Source organism: Gorilla gorilla, chromosome 23 (genome assembly GCF_029281585.2).
Source record: "Gorilla gorilla gorilla isolate KB3781 chromosome 23, NHGRI_mGorGor1-v2.1_pri, whole genome shotgun sequence".
Classification (NCBI taxonomy): domain Eukaryota; kingdom Metazoa; phylum Chordata; class Mammalia; order Primates; family Hominidae; genus Gorilla; species Gorilla gorilla.
Window position 1 is genome coordinate 7,569,351 of NC_086018.1, and position 14,025 is coordinate 7,583,375.

Here is a 14,025-nt window from a genome sequence, read left to right on the forward strand (position 1 = left end):
CACAATAACCCCTAAGGCTGATCAAAGACCAGGGCCTGTCACCTGGGTGCCCAATTCAGAGTTACGATATCACAATTCCACCTTAAGCAGAAAACAGACAAGGGCTTGTCACCTGGGTGCACAGTGCAGACTTACGATGTCACAATTCCCGCGTAAGCAGATAACAAACAAGGGTCTGTCACCTGGGTGACAAGTGCAGAGTTACGAAGTCACAATGCCCCCGTGGGCAGATCACAGACAAGGGCCTGTCTCCTCGGTGACCAGTGCAGAGTTATCATATCCCAATGCCCCTTAGACAGATCAAAGACAATGGCCTGTCACCTGGGTGACCAGTGCAGGGTTATGATGTGACCATGCCCTCCTAGGCAGATCACAGACAAGGGCCTGTCACCTGCGTGCCCAGTGCAGAGATACAATGTCACAATGCCCCTTAGGGAGATCCAAGAGAAGGACCTGTCACCTGGGTGCCCAGTGCAGAGTTACGATGTCACAATGCCCCCTTAAGCAGATCACAGACAAGGGAATGTCACCTGGGTGACCAGTGCAGATTTATGATGTCACGATGCCCCCGTAGGCAGATCACAGACAAGGGCCTGTCACCTGTGCGCCTAGTGCAGAGTTATGATGTCACAATGCCCCCTTAGGCAGATCACAGACAAGGGCCTGTCACCTGGGTGACCAGTGCAGAGATATGATGTCACAATGCCCCCTTAGGCAGATCACAGACAAGGGCCTGTCACCTGGCTGACCAGTGCAATGTTATGATGTCACAATGCCCCCTTAGGCAGATCACAGACACGGGTCTTTCACCTGTGTGACCAGTGCAGAGTTATGATGTCACAATATCACCTTAGGCAGATCACAGACAAGGTACTGTCACCAGTGTCACCAGTACAGAGTTATGATGTCACAATGTCCCCTTAGGCGGATCACAGACAAGGGCTTGTCACCTGGGTGCCCAGTGCAGAGTTATGATGTCACAATGCCTCCTTAGGCACATCATAGACAAGGGTCTCTCACCTTGGTTACCAGTGCAGTGTTATAATGTCACAATGCCCCCTTTGGAAGATGACAGACAAGGGTCTGTCACCTGGGTGCCCAGTGCAGTGTTATGATGTCACAATGCCCCCTTAGGCAGATCACACACAAGGGCCTGTCACCTGGGTCACCAGTGCAGATTTATGAAGTCACAATGCCCCCTTAGGCATACCACAGGCAAGGGCTTGTCACCTGGGTGACCAGGGTAGGGATATGATGTCACAATGTCCCTAAGGCAGATCAAAGACAAGTGCCTGTCACCTGGGTACCCAGAGCACAGTTATGATGTCACAATGACCCCATAGGCAGATCACAGACAAGGGCCTGTCACCTGGCTGACCAGTGCAGAGTTATGAAGTCACAATGCCCCCTTAGGGTGATCACAGGCATGCGCCTGTCACCTGCATGCCCAGTGCAGAGTTATGATGTCACAATTCTCCCTTAGACAGATCAGAGACAAGGGCCTGTCACCTGGGTGACCAGTGCAGAGTTATGATGTCACAATGCCCCCTTAGGCAGATCACAGACAAGGACCTGTCACCTGGGTGCCCAGTGCAGAGATAGGATGTCACAATAACACCTAAGGCTGATCAAAGACCAGGGCCTGTCACCTGGGTGCCCAATTCAGAGTCACGATATCACAATTCCACCTTAAGTAGAAAACAGACAAGGGCTTGTCACCTGGGTGCACAGTGCAGACTTACGATGTCACAATTCCCGCGTAAGCAGATAACAAACAAGGGTCTGTCACCTGGGTGGCAAGTGCAGAGTGATGAAGTCACAATGCCCCCGTAGGCAGATCACAGACAAGGGCCTGTCTCCTCGGTGACCAGTGCAGAGTTATGATATCACAATGCCCCTTAGACAGATCACAGACAAGGGAATGTCACCTGGGTGACCAGTGCAGAATTATGATGTCAAAATGCCCCCTTAGGCAGACCACACGCAAGGGACAGTCACCTGGGTGCCCAGGGCACAGATATGATGTCACAATGCCAACTTATGCAGATCAAAGACAAGGGCCTGTCACCTGGGTGACCAGTGCAAAGTTATGATATCTCAATGCCCACTAAGGCAGATGACAGACATGGGCCTGGCGCTTGGGTGACCAGTGCAGAGTTATGATGTCACATTTCCCCCTTTCGCAGATCACAGACAAGGGCCTGTATCCTGGGTACCCAGTGCAGGGTTATGATGTCTCAATGGCCCCATAGAGAGATCACAGGCAAGGGCTTGTCACCTGGGTGCCCAGTGCAGAGTTATGATTTCACAATGCCCCCTTAGTCAGATCAAAGACAAGGGTCTGTCACCTGGGTGACCAGTGCAGAGTGATGATATCACAATGAACACTAAGGCAGATGACAGACTAGGGCCTGGCGCTTGGGTGACCATTGCAGAGTTATGAGGTCACATTTCCCCGTTAGGCAGATCACAGACAAGGGCCTGTCTCCTGGGTACCCAGTGCAGGGTTATGATGTCACAATGTCCCCTTAGGCGGATCACAGACAAGGGCTTGTCACCTGGGTGCCCAGTGCAGAGTTATGATGTCACAATGCCCCCTTAGGCAGACCATGGTCAAGAGCAAGTGACCTGGTTGACCAGTGCAGGGTTATGATGTCACAATGACCCCTTAGGCAGATCACAGACAAGCGCCTGTCACCTGCGTGCCCAGTGCAGATTTATGAAGTCACAATGCCCCCTTAGGCAGATCACAGACAAGGGTCTCTCACCTTGGTTACCAGTGCAGTGTTATAATGTCACAATGCCCCCTTAGGAAGATGACAGACAAGGGTCTGTCACCTGGGTGCCCAGTGCAGTGTTATGATGTCACAATGCCCCCTTAGGCAGATGACACACAAGGGTCTGTCCTCTGGGTCACCAGTGCAGATTTATGAAGTCATAATGCCCCCTTAGGCAGACCACATGCAAGGGCTTGTCACCTGGGTGACCAGGGTAGGGATATGATGTCACAATGTCCCTAAGGCAGATCAAAGACAAGTGCCTGTCACCTGGGTACCCAGAGCACAGTTATGATGTCACAATGACCCCTTAGGCAGATCACAAACAAGGGCCTGTCACCTGGCTGACCAGTGCAAAGTTATGAAGTCACAATGCCCCCTTAGGCAGATCACTGACAAGGGTCTGTCACCGGGGTGACCAGTGCAGAGTTATGTTGTCACAATGCCCCCTTAGGCAGATCACAGACAAGGGTCTGTCACCTGGGTGACCAATGCAGAGCTATGATGTCACAATGCCTCCTTAGGCATATCAGAGACAATGCTCTGTCACCTTGGTGACCAGTGGGGCGTTATGATGTCACAATTCCCCCTAAGGCAGATCACAGACAAGGGTCTTTCACCTGTGTGACCAGTGCAGAATTATGATGTCACAATGACCCCTTAGGCAGATCACAGACAAGGGTCTGCGACGTGGGTGACCAGGGCAGAGTTATGATGTCACAATACCCACTTAAGCAGAATAAAGACAAGGGCCAGTCACCAGGGTGTCCCATGCAGTGTTATGATGTCACAATGCACCATTACGCAGATCACAGAGAAGGGTCTTTCAACTGGGTTGCCCCGTGTAGGGTTATGATGACACAATGCCTGCTTAGGCAGATCAAAGACAAGTGTCTGTCACCTGGGTGACCAGTGCAGAGTTATGATGTCACAATGCCCCCTTAGGCAGTTCATCATCAAGGATCTATCACCGGGGTGACCAGTGCAGAGTTATGATGTCACAATGACCCCTTAGGGAGATCACAGACAAGGGTCTGTCACCTTGGTTACCCGTGCAGAGTTATGATGTCACAATGCCCCCTTAGGCAGATCAGAGACAAGGGTCTGTCGCCTGGGTGACCAGTGCAGAGTTATGATGTCACAATGCCCCCTTAGGCAGATCACAGACAAGGGTCTGTCACCTTGGTGACCAGTGCAGAGTTATGATGTCACAATTCCCCCTTAGGCAGATCACAGGTAAGGGCCTGTCACCTGGGTGCCCAGTGCAGAGTTTTGATGTCACAATGCCACCTTAGGCAAATAACAGACAAGGGCTTGTCACCTGGGTGCCCAGTACAGAGTTATAATGTCACAATGCTCCCTTATGCACAACACAGACAAGAGCCTGTCACCTGGATGCCCAGTGCAGAGTTATGATGTCACAATGCTCCTTAGGCAGATAACAAAAAAGGGCCTGTCACCTGGGTGCCCAGTGCAGAGCTATGATGTCTCAATGCACACTTAAGCAGATCAGAGACAGGGGTCTGTCACCAGGGAGACCCGTGCAGACTTATGATGTCACAATGCACCCTTAGGCAAATCACAGACAAGGGTCTGTCACCTGGGTGACCAGTGCAGAGTTATGATGTCACAATGACATCTTAGGCAGATCACAGACAAGGGTCTGTTGCATGGGTGACGAGTGCAGTGTTATGATGTCACAATGCCACCTTAGGAACATCACAGACAAGGGTCTGTCACCTGGGTGACCTGTGCAGTGTTAGGATGTCACAATATCCCCGTAGGCAGATCACAGACAAGGGTCCTTCACCTGCGAGACCAGTGCAGAGTTATGATGTCACAGTGCCCCCTTACGCAGATCACAAACAAGTGTCTGTCACCTGGGTGACCAGTGCGGAGTTATGATGTCACAATGCCCCCTTAGACAGATCACAGACAAGGGCCTTTCACCACAGTGACCAGCGCAGACTTATGATGTCCCAATGCCCCCTCAGGCAGATCACAGACAAGGGTCTGTCACCTGGGTGACCAGTGCAGAGTCATCATGTCTCAATGATCACAGACAAGGGCCTGACACCTGGGTGTCCAGTGCAGAGTTATGATGCTACAAAGCCCCCTTAGGAAGATCACAGACAAGGGCATGTCACCTGGGTGCCTAGTGCAGAGTTATAATATCAAAATGCCCCCTTTTGCACATCACAGACAACGGCGTGTCACCTGGGTGCCCAGTGCAGAGTTATCATGTCACAATGCCCCCTTAAGGAGATCACAGACAAGGGCCTCTCACCAGGGGGACCATTGCAGAGTGATGATGTCACAATGCCGGCTTAGGCAGATCACAGACAAGGGGCTTTCACCTGGGTGCCCCGTGTAGAGTTATGATGTCACAATGCCCCCTTAGGCAGATCAAAGACAAGGGTGTGTCACCTGGGTAACCAGTGCAGAGTTATGATGTCACAATGATCCCTTAGTCAGTTCACCGACAAGGGTCTGTCACCGGGGTGACCAGTGCAGGGTTATGATGTCACAATGCCCCTTTAGGGAGATCACTGACAAGGGTTTGTCACCTGGGTGACCCCTGCAGAGTTACGATGTCACAATGCCCCCTTAGGCAGATCAGAAACAAGGGTCTGTCACCTGGGTGACCAGTGCAGAGCTATGATGTCACAATGCCTCCTTAGGCATATCATAGACAATGCTCTGTCACCTTGGTGACCAGTGCGGCGTTATGATGTCACAATTCACCCTAAGGCAGATCACAGACAAGGGTCTTTCACCTGTGTGACCAGTGCAGAGTTATGATGTCACAATGACCCCTTAGGCAGATCAGAGACAAGGGTCTGACACGTGGGTGACCAGAGCAGAGTTATGATGTCACAATACTCACTTAAGCAGAACAAAGGCAAGGGCCAGTCACCAGGGTGTCCCATGCAGTGTTATGATGTCACAATGCGCCCTTACGCAGATCACAGAGAAGGGTCTGTCACCTGGGTGACCAGTGCAGAGTTATGATGTCACAATGCCCCCTTAGGCAGATCACAGACAAGGACCTGACACCTGGGGGCCCAGTGCAGAGTTATGATGTCACAAAGCCCCCTTAGGCAGATCACAGACAAGGGCATGTCACCTGGGTGCCTAGTGTAGAGTTAAAATGTCAAAATGCCCCCTTATGCACATCACAGACAAGAGCGTGTCACGTGGGTGCCCAGTGCAGAGTTATGATGTCACAATGCCCCCTTAAGCAGATCATAGACAAGGGCCTGTCACCTGGGGGACCAGTAGAGAGTGATGATGTCACAATGCCCCCTTAGGCCGATCACAGACAAGGGTCTTTCACCTGGGTGCCCCTTGTAGAGTTATGATGTCACAATGCCGGCTTAGGCAGATGAAACACAATTGTCTGTCACCTGGGTGACCAGTGTAGAGTTATGATGTCACAATGCCCCCGTACGCAGTTCACCGACAAGGATCTATCACTGGCGTGACCAGTGCCGAGGTATGATGTTACAATGCCCCCTTAGGGAGATCACAGACAAGGGTTTGTCACCTGCGTTACCCGTGCAGAGTTATGATGTCACAATGCCCCTTAGGCAGGTCACAGACAAGGGTCTGTCTCCTGGGTGAACAGTGCAGAGTTATGATGTCACAATGCCCCCTTAGGCAGATCACAGACAAGGGTCTGACACCTGGGTGACCAGTGCAGAGTTCTGATGTCACAATGCCCCCTTAGGCAGATCACAGACAATGGCCTGACATCTGTGTGCCCGGTGCAGTGTTATGATGTTACAAAGCCCCCTTAGGCAAATCACAGGCAAGGGCATGTCACCTGGGTGCCTAGTGCAGAGTTATAATGTCAAAATGCCCCCTTGAGCACATCACAGACAAGGGCGTGTCTCCTTGGTGCCCAGTGCAGACTTATGATGTCACAGCGCCCCCTTAAGCTGATTTCAAAAAAGGGTCACTAACCTGGGAGACTCGTGCGTTGTTATGATGTCACAATGCCCCTTAGGCTGATCTCAGACAAGGGCCTGTCACCTGGGTGAGCCGTGCAGACTTATGATGTCACAATGACCCCTTAGGCAGATTACAGACAAGGGTGTGTCACCTGAGTGACCAGTGCACAGTTATGAAGTCACAATGCCCCCTTTGGCAGATCACAGAGAAGGGTCTGTCACCTCGATGACCATTGCAGTGTTATGATGTCACCATGTCCCTTTAGGCAGAGCACAGACAAGGGTCTGTCACCGGGGTGACCAGTGCAGAGTTACGATGTCACAATGCCCCCTAAGGCAGATCACAGACAAGGGTCTTTCACCTGGGTGACCAATGCAGAGTTATGATGTCACAGTTCCCCCTTAGGGAGATCACAATCAAGAGTCTGCCACCTGGTTGACCAGTGCAGAGTTATGATGTCACAATGTCCCTTTAGGCAGACCACAGACAACGGTCTGTCACCATTGTGTCCAGTGCAGAGTTATGATGCCCAATGCCCCCATAGGCAGATCAAAGACTAGATTCTATCACCTTGGTGAACAGCGCAGAGTTACGATGTAACAATGCCCCCTCAGGCAGATCACAATCAAGAGCCTGTCACCTGCGTGACCAGTGCAGAGTTATGATGTCCCAATACCCACTTAAGCAGATCAGAGACAAGGGTCTGTCTACTGGGTGTCCCGTGAAGTGGTATGATTTCACAATGCCCCCTTAGGCAGATCTGAGAGAAGGGCCTCTCACCACGGTGATCCGAGCAGGGTTATCATGTCACAATGACCCCTTAGGCAGATCACAGACAAGTGTCTGTCAGCTGGGTGACCAGTGCAGGGTTATGAAGTCACAAAGCCCCCTTAGGCAGATCATAGACAAGGGTCTTTCACCTGGGTGACCAGTGCAGAGTTATGATGTCACAATGCCCCCTTAGGCAGATCAAACACAAGTGTCTGTCACCTGGGTGACCAGTGCTCAGTTATGATGTCACAATGCCCCCTTAGGCAGATCAAAGGAAAGGGTCTGCCACCTGGGTGACCAGTGTAGACTTATGATGTCACAATGCCCTCTTATGCAGATCACAGACAAGGGCCTGTTTCCTGGGTGCCCAGTGCACAGTTATGATGTCACAATGCCCCCTTAGGCAGATCACAGACAAGGTTGTGTCACCTGGGTGACCAGTGCAGAGTTATGATGCCACAATTCCCCCTTAGGCAGATCACAGAAAAGGGTCTGTCACCTGGGTGACCAGGGCAGACTTATGATGTCACAATGACCCCTTAGGCAGATCACAGACAAGGATCTGTCACCTGGGTGACCAGTGCACACTTATGATGTCACAATGCCCCCTTAGGCAGATCACAGAGAAGGGTATTACACCACGGTCACCAGTGCAGAGTTGCGATGTCACAGTGCCCCCTTAGCAGATCAAAGAAAAGGGTCTGTCTCCTGGGTGACCAGTGCAGAATTATGATGTCATAATGCCCCCTTAGCCAGATCACACACAAGGGTCTTTCACCTGGGTGACCAGTGCAGAGTTATGATGTCACATTGCCCCCTTAGGCAGATCAAACACAAGTGTCTGTCACTTGGGTGACCAGTGCTCAGTTATGATGTCACAATGTCCTCTAAGGCAGATCACAGACAAGGGTCTGCCACCTGGGTGACCAGTGCAGAGTTATGATGTCACAATGCCCTCTTATGCAGATCACAGAGAAGGGCCTGTTTGCTGGCTGCCCAGTGCACAGTTATGACGTCACAATGCCCCCTAAGGCAGATCACAGACAAGGTTGTGTCACCTTGGTGCCCAATGTAGTGTTATGATGTCACAATGCCAACTTAGGCAGGTGACAGACAAAGGCATGTCACCTTGGTGCCCAGAGCAGAGTTATAATGTCACAATGCCCCCTTATACACATCACAGGCAAGGGCCTTTCACCTGGGTGCCCAGTGCAGAGTTATGATGTCACAGTGGCCCCTTAGGCAGATCACAGACAAGGGTCTGTCACCATGGTGACCAGTGCAGAGTTATGATGATTACAATGCCCACTTAGGCAGATCACATTCAAGGGTCTGTCACCTGAGGGACCCGTGCCGTGTTACAATGTCACAATGCCCCCGTAGGCAGTTCAGTGACAAGGGCCTGTCACCTGCGTGACCCGTGCAGAGTTATGATGTCACAATGCCCCCTTAGGCAGATCACAGACAATGGTCTGTCACCAGGGTGACCAGTGCAGGGTTTGATGTCACAATGCCCTCATAGGCAGATCACAGAAAAGGGTCTTTCACTTGGGTGACCAGTGCAGAGTTATGGTGTCACAATGCCCCCTTAGGCAGATCAAAGACAAGTGTCAGTCACCTGGGTGACCAGTGGACCCTTATGATGTCACAATGCCCCCTTAGGCAGATGACAGACAAGAGTCTGTCACAACGGTGACCAGTGCAGAGTTATGATGTCACAATGCCCCCTCAGGCAGATCACAGACAAGGGTCTGTCACCTGGGTGTCCAGTGCAGAGTAATTATGTCACAATGCCCCCTTAGGCAGATCACTGACAAAGGTCTGTCACTGGGTGCCCAGTGGAGAGTTATGATGTCACAAAGGCCCTTAGGCCGATCAAAGACAAGGGTCTGTCACCTGGGTGTCCAGTGCAGCGTTATCATGTCACGTTGCCCCCTTAGGCAGATCACAGTCAAGGCCCTGTCACCTGGGTGACCAGTGCACATTTATGACGTCACAATGCCCCCTTAGGCAGATCAAAGACAAGAGTCTACACCTGGCTGTCCAGTGCAGAGTTATGATATCACAATGCCCCCTTAGGCAGATCATGGACAAGAGTCAGTCACCATTGTGACCAGGGCAGACTTATGATGATACAATGCCCGCTTCGGCAAATCAAAGACAAGATTCTGTCACCTGGTGAACAGCGCAGAGTTATGATGTCTCAATAACCCCCTGGCAGATCACAGACAGGGGCCTGTCACCTGGGTAACAAGTGCACAGTTATGACGTCACAATGCCCCCTTAGGCAGATCAAAGACAGGGGTCTGCACCTCGTTGTCCAGTGCAGAGTTATGATGTCACAATTCCGCCTTAGGCAGATATCAGACAACGGTCTGTCACCTGGGCGACCAGTGCAGGGTTATGACGTCACAATGCCCCTTAGGCAGATTACAGACATGTGTCTGTCACCTGTGTGACCAGTGCAGAGTTATGATGTCACAATGCCCCCTTAGGCAAATCACAGATAACGTCCTGTCACCTGGGTGACCCATAGAGAGTTATGATGTCGCAATGCCCCCTTAGGCAATTCACAGACAAGGGCCTGTCACCTGGGTGATCATTGCAGGGTTATGATGTCACAATGCCCCCTTAGGCAGATCACAGTCAGGGGTCTTTCACCTGGCTGACCAGTGCAGAGTTATGATGTCACAATGCCCCCTTGGGCAGATCAAAGGTAAGTGTCAGTCATCTGGGTGACAACTGCACCGTTATGTTGTCACAATGCCACCTTAGGCGGATCACAGACAAGGGTCTGTCACCACGGTGACCAGTGCTGAGTTATGATATCACAATGCCCCTTCAGGGAGAACACACACAAGGGACCAGAGCAGTGTTATGATGTTACAATGCCCCCATAGGCAGATCACTGACAAAGGTCTGTCACTGGGTGACCAGTGGAGAGTTATGATGTCACAATGCCCCTTAGGCAGACGAAAGACAAGGGTCTGACACCTGGGTGTCCAGTGCAGAGTTAAGATGTCACAATATTCACTTAGGCAGATCACAGACAACGGCCTGTCAGCTGGGTGACCAGTGCACAGTTATGACGTCACTATGCCCCCTTAGGCAGATCATAGACAAGGGTCTGCACCTGGGTGTCCAGTGCAGAATTAAGATGTCTTAATGCCCCCTTAGTTAGATAACAGAGAAGGGTCTGTCACCTGGGTGATCAGTGCAGGGTTACGATGTCACAATGCCCCGTTAGCCAGATCACAGACAAGAGTCTGTCACCTGTGTGACCAGTGCAGAGTTATGATGTCACAATGCCCCCTTAGGCAGATCACGGACAAGGGTCTGTCAACAGGGTGACAAGTGCAGTTGTATGATGTCACAATGCCCCCTAAGGCAGATCACAGACAAGGGTCTGTCACCTGGGTGACCAGTGCAGAGTTATGATGTCACAATGCCCCCTTAGGCAGATCACAGACAAGGGCCTGTCACCTGGGTGACCAGTGCAGATTCAGATTGTCACCATGCCCCCTTAGGCTGGAAAAAGCAAGGATCTGTCACCTGGGTGTCCAGTGCAGAGTTATGATGTCTCAATGCCCCCTTAGACGGATCACAGAAAAGGGTCTGTCACCTGGGTGAGCAGCGCAGCTTTACAGTGTCACAATGCCCCCTTAGGCAGATCACAGACAAGGTCATGTCACCTGGGTGACCAGTGCATATTTATGATGTCACAATGCCCCTGTAGGCAGATCACAGACAAGGATCTGTCAAATGGGTGACAAGTGCAGAGTTATGATGTCACAATGCCCCCTTAGGAAGATCAAAGACAACGTCTGTCACCTGGGTGACCAGTACAGGCTTATGATGTCACAATGCCTCCTTAGGCAGATCACAGACAAGGGTCTGTCCCCTGGGTGAACAGCACAGTTTTATGATGTCACCATGCCCCCTTATGCACATCACAGACAAGGGCATGTCTCCTGGGTGCCCACTGCAGGGTTTCGATGTCACAATGTCCTCTTAGGCAGATCACAGACAACGGCCTGCCCCATGGGTGCCCAGTACAGAGTTATTAAGTCACACTGCCCTCTTATTCAGATCAAAGACAAGTGTCTGTCACCATGGTGACCACTGCAGAGTTATGATGTCACAAAGCCCCCTTACGCAGATCACGGACAATGATCTTTCACCAGGGTGACCAGTGCAGAGTTATGATGTCACAACGGCCCCTTAGGCAGATCACAGACAAGAGTCTGTCACCTGTGTTACCCGTGCACAGTTAATATGTCACAATGCCCCGTTAGGGAGATCACAGACAAGGGCATTTCACCTGGGTGCCCAGTGCAGAGTTATGATGTCACAGTGCCCACTTAAGTAGATCAAATGAAAGGGTCTGTCACCAGGGTGACCCGTGCAGAGTTATCATGTCACAATGCACCCTGAGGCAGATCACAGACAAGAGTCTGTCACCTGGGTGACCAGTGCAGAGTTATGATGTCACAATGCACCCTCAGGCAGATCACAGACAATGGTCTGTCACCTGGCTGACCAGTGCAGAGTTATGATGTCACGATGCTCACTTAAGCAGATCAAAGACAAGAGTCTGTCACCAGGGTGACCCGTGCAGAGTTAGGATGTCACAATGCACACTTAGGCAGATAACAGGCAAGGGTCTGTCACCTGGGTTACCCGGGCATAGTTATGATGTCACAATGCCCCCTTAGGCAGATCACGGACAAGGGCCTGTCAACAGGGTGACCAGTGCAGATGTATGATGTCACAATGCCCCCTTAGGCAGATCACAGACAAGGGTCTGTCACCTGGGTGACCAGTGCAGAGTTATGATGTCACAATGCCCCTTAGGCAGATCACGGACAAGGGCCTGTCACCTAGGTGACCAGTGCAGATTCAGATTGTCACCATGCCCCCTTAGGCTGGAAAAAGGCAAGGATCTCTCACCTGGGTGTCCAGTGCAGAGTTATGATGTCTCAATGCCCCCTTAGACGGATCACAGAAAAGGGTCTGTCACCTGGGTGAGCAGCACAGCTGTACAGTGTCACAATGCCCCCTTAGGCAGATCACAGACAAGGTCTTGTCACCTGGGTGACCAGTGCATATTTATGATGTCACAATGCCCCCGTAGGCAGATCACAGACAAGGATCTGTCACATGGGTGACCAGTGCAGAGTTATGATGTCACAATGCCCCCTTAGGAAGATCAAAGACAACGTCTGTCACCTGGGTGACCAGTACAGGGTTATGATGTCACAATGCCTCCTTAGGCAGATCAGTGACAAGGGTCTGTCCCCTGGGTGAACAGCACAGATTTATGATGTCACCATGCCCCCTTATGCACATCACAGACAAGGGCCTGTCTCCTGGGTGCCCACTGCAGGGTTTCGATGTCACAATGTCCTCTTAGGCAGATCACAGACAACGGCCTGCCCAATGGGTGCCCAGTACAGAGTTATTAAGTCACAGTACCCACTTATGCAGATCAAAGACAAGTGTCTGTCACCATGGTGAGCCGTGCAGAGTTATGATGTCACAATGCACCCTTAGGCAGATCACAGACAAGAGTCGGTTACCTGGGTGACCACTGCAGAGTTATGATGTCACAAAGCCCCCTTACGCAGATCACAGACAACGATCTTTCACCAGGGTGACCAGTGCAGAGTTATGATGTCACAACGGCCCCTTAGGCAGATCACAGACAAGGGTCTGTCACCTGTGTTACCCGTGAACAGTTATTATGTCACAATGCCCCGTTAGGGAGATCACAGACAAGGGCATTTCACCTGGGTGCCCAGTGCAGAGTTATGATGTCACAGTGCCCACTTAAGCAGATCAAATGAAAGGGTCTGTCACCAGGGTGACCCGTGCAGAGTTATCATGTCACAATGCACCCTGAGGCATATCACAGACAAGAGTCTGTCACCTGGGTGACCAGTGCAGAGTTATGATGTCACAATGCACCCTCAGGCAGATCACAGACAATGGTCTGTCACCTGGCTGACCAGTGCAGAGTTATGATGTCACGATGCTCACTTAAGCAGATCAAAGACAAGAGTCTGTCACCAGGGTGACCCGTGCAGAGTTAGGATGTCACAATGCACACTTAGGGAGATAACAGGCAAGGGTCTGTCACCTGGGTTACCCGGGCATAGTTATGATGTCACAATGCCCCCTTAGGCAGATCACGGACAAGGGCCTGTCAACAGGGTGACCAGTGCAGATGTATGATGTCACAATGCCCCCTTAGGCAGATCACAGACAAGGGTCTGTCACCTGGGTGACCAGTGCAGAGTTATGATGTCACAATGCCCCTTAGGCAGATCACGGACAAGGGCCTGTCACCTAGGTAACCAGTGCAGATTCAGATTGTCACCATGCCCCCTTAGGCTGGAAAAAGGCAAGGATCTGTCACCTGGGTGTCCAGTGCAGAGTTATGATGTCTCAATGCCCCCTTAGACGGATCACAGAAAAGGGTCTGTCACCTGGGTGAGCAGCGCAGCTTTACAGTGTCACAATG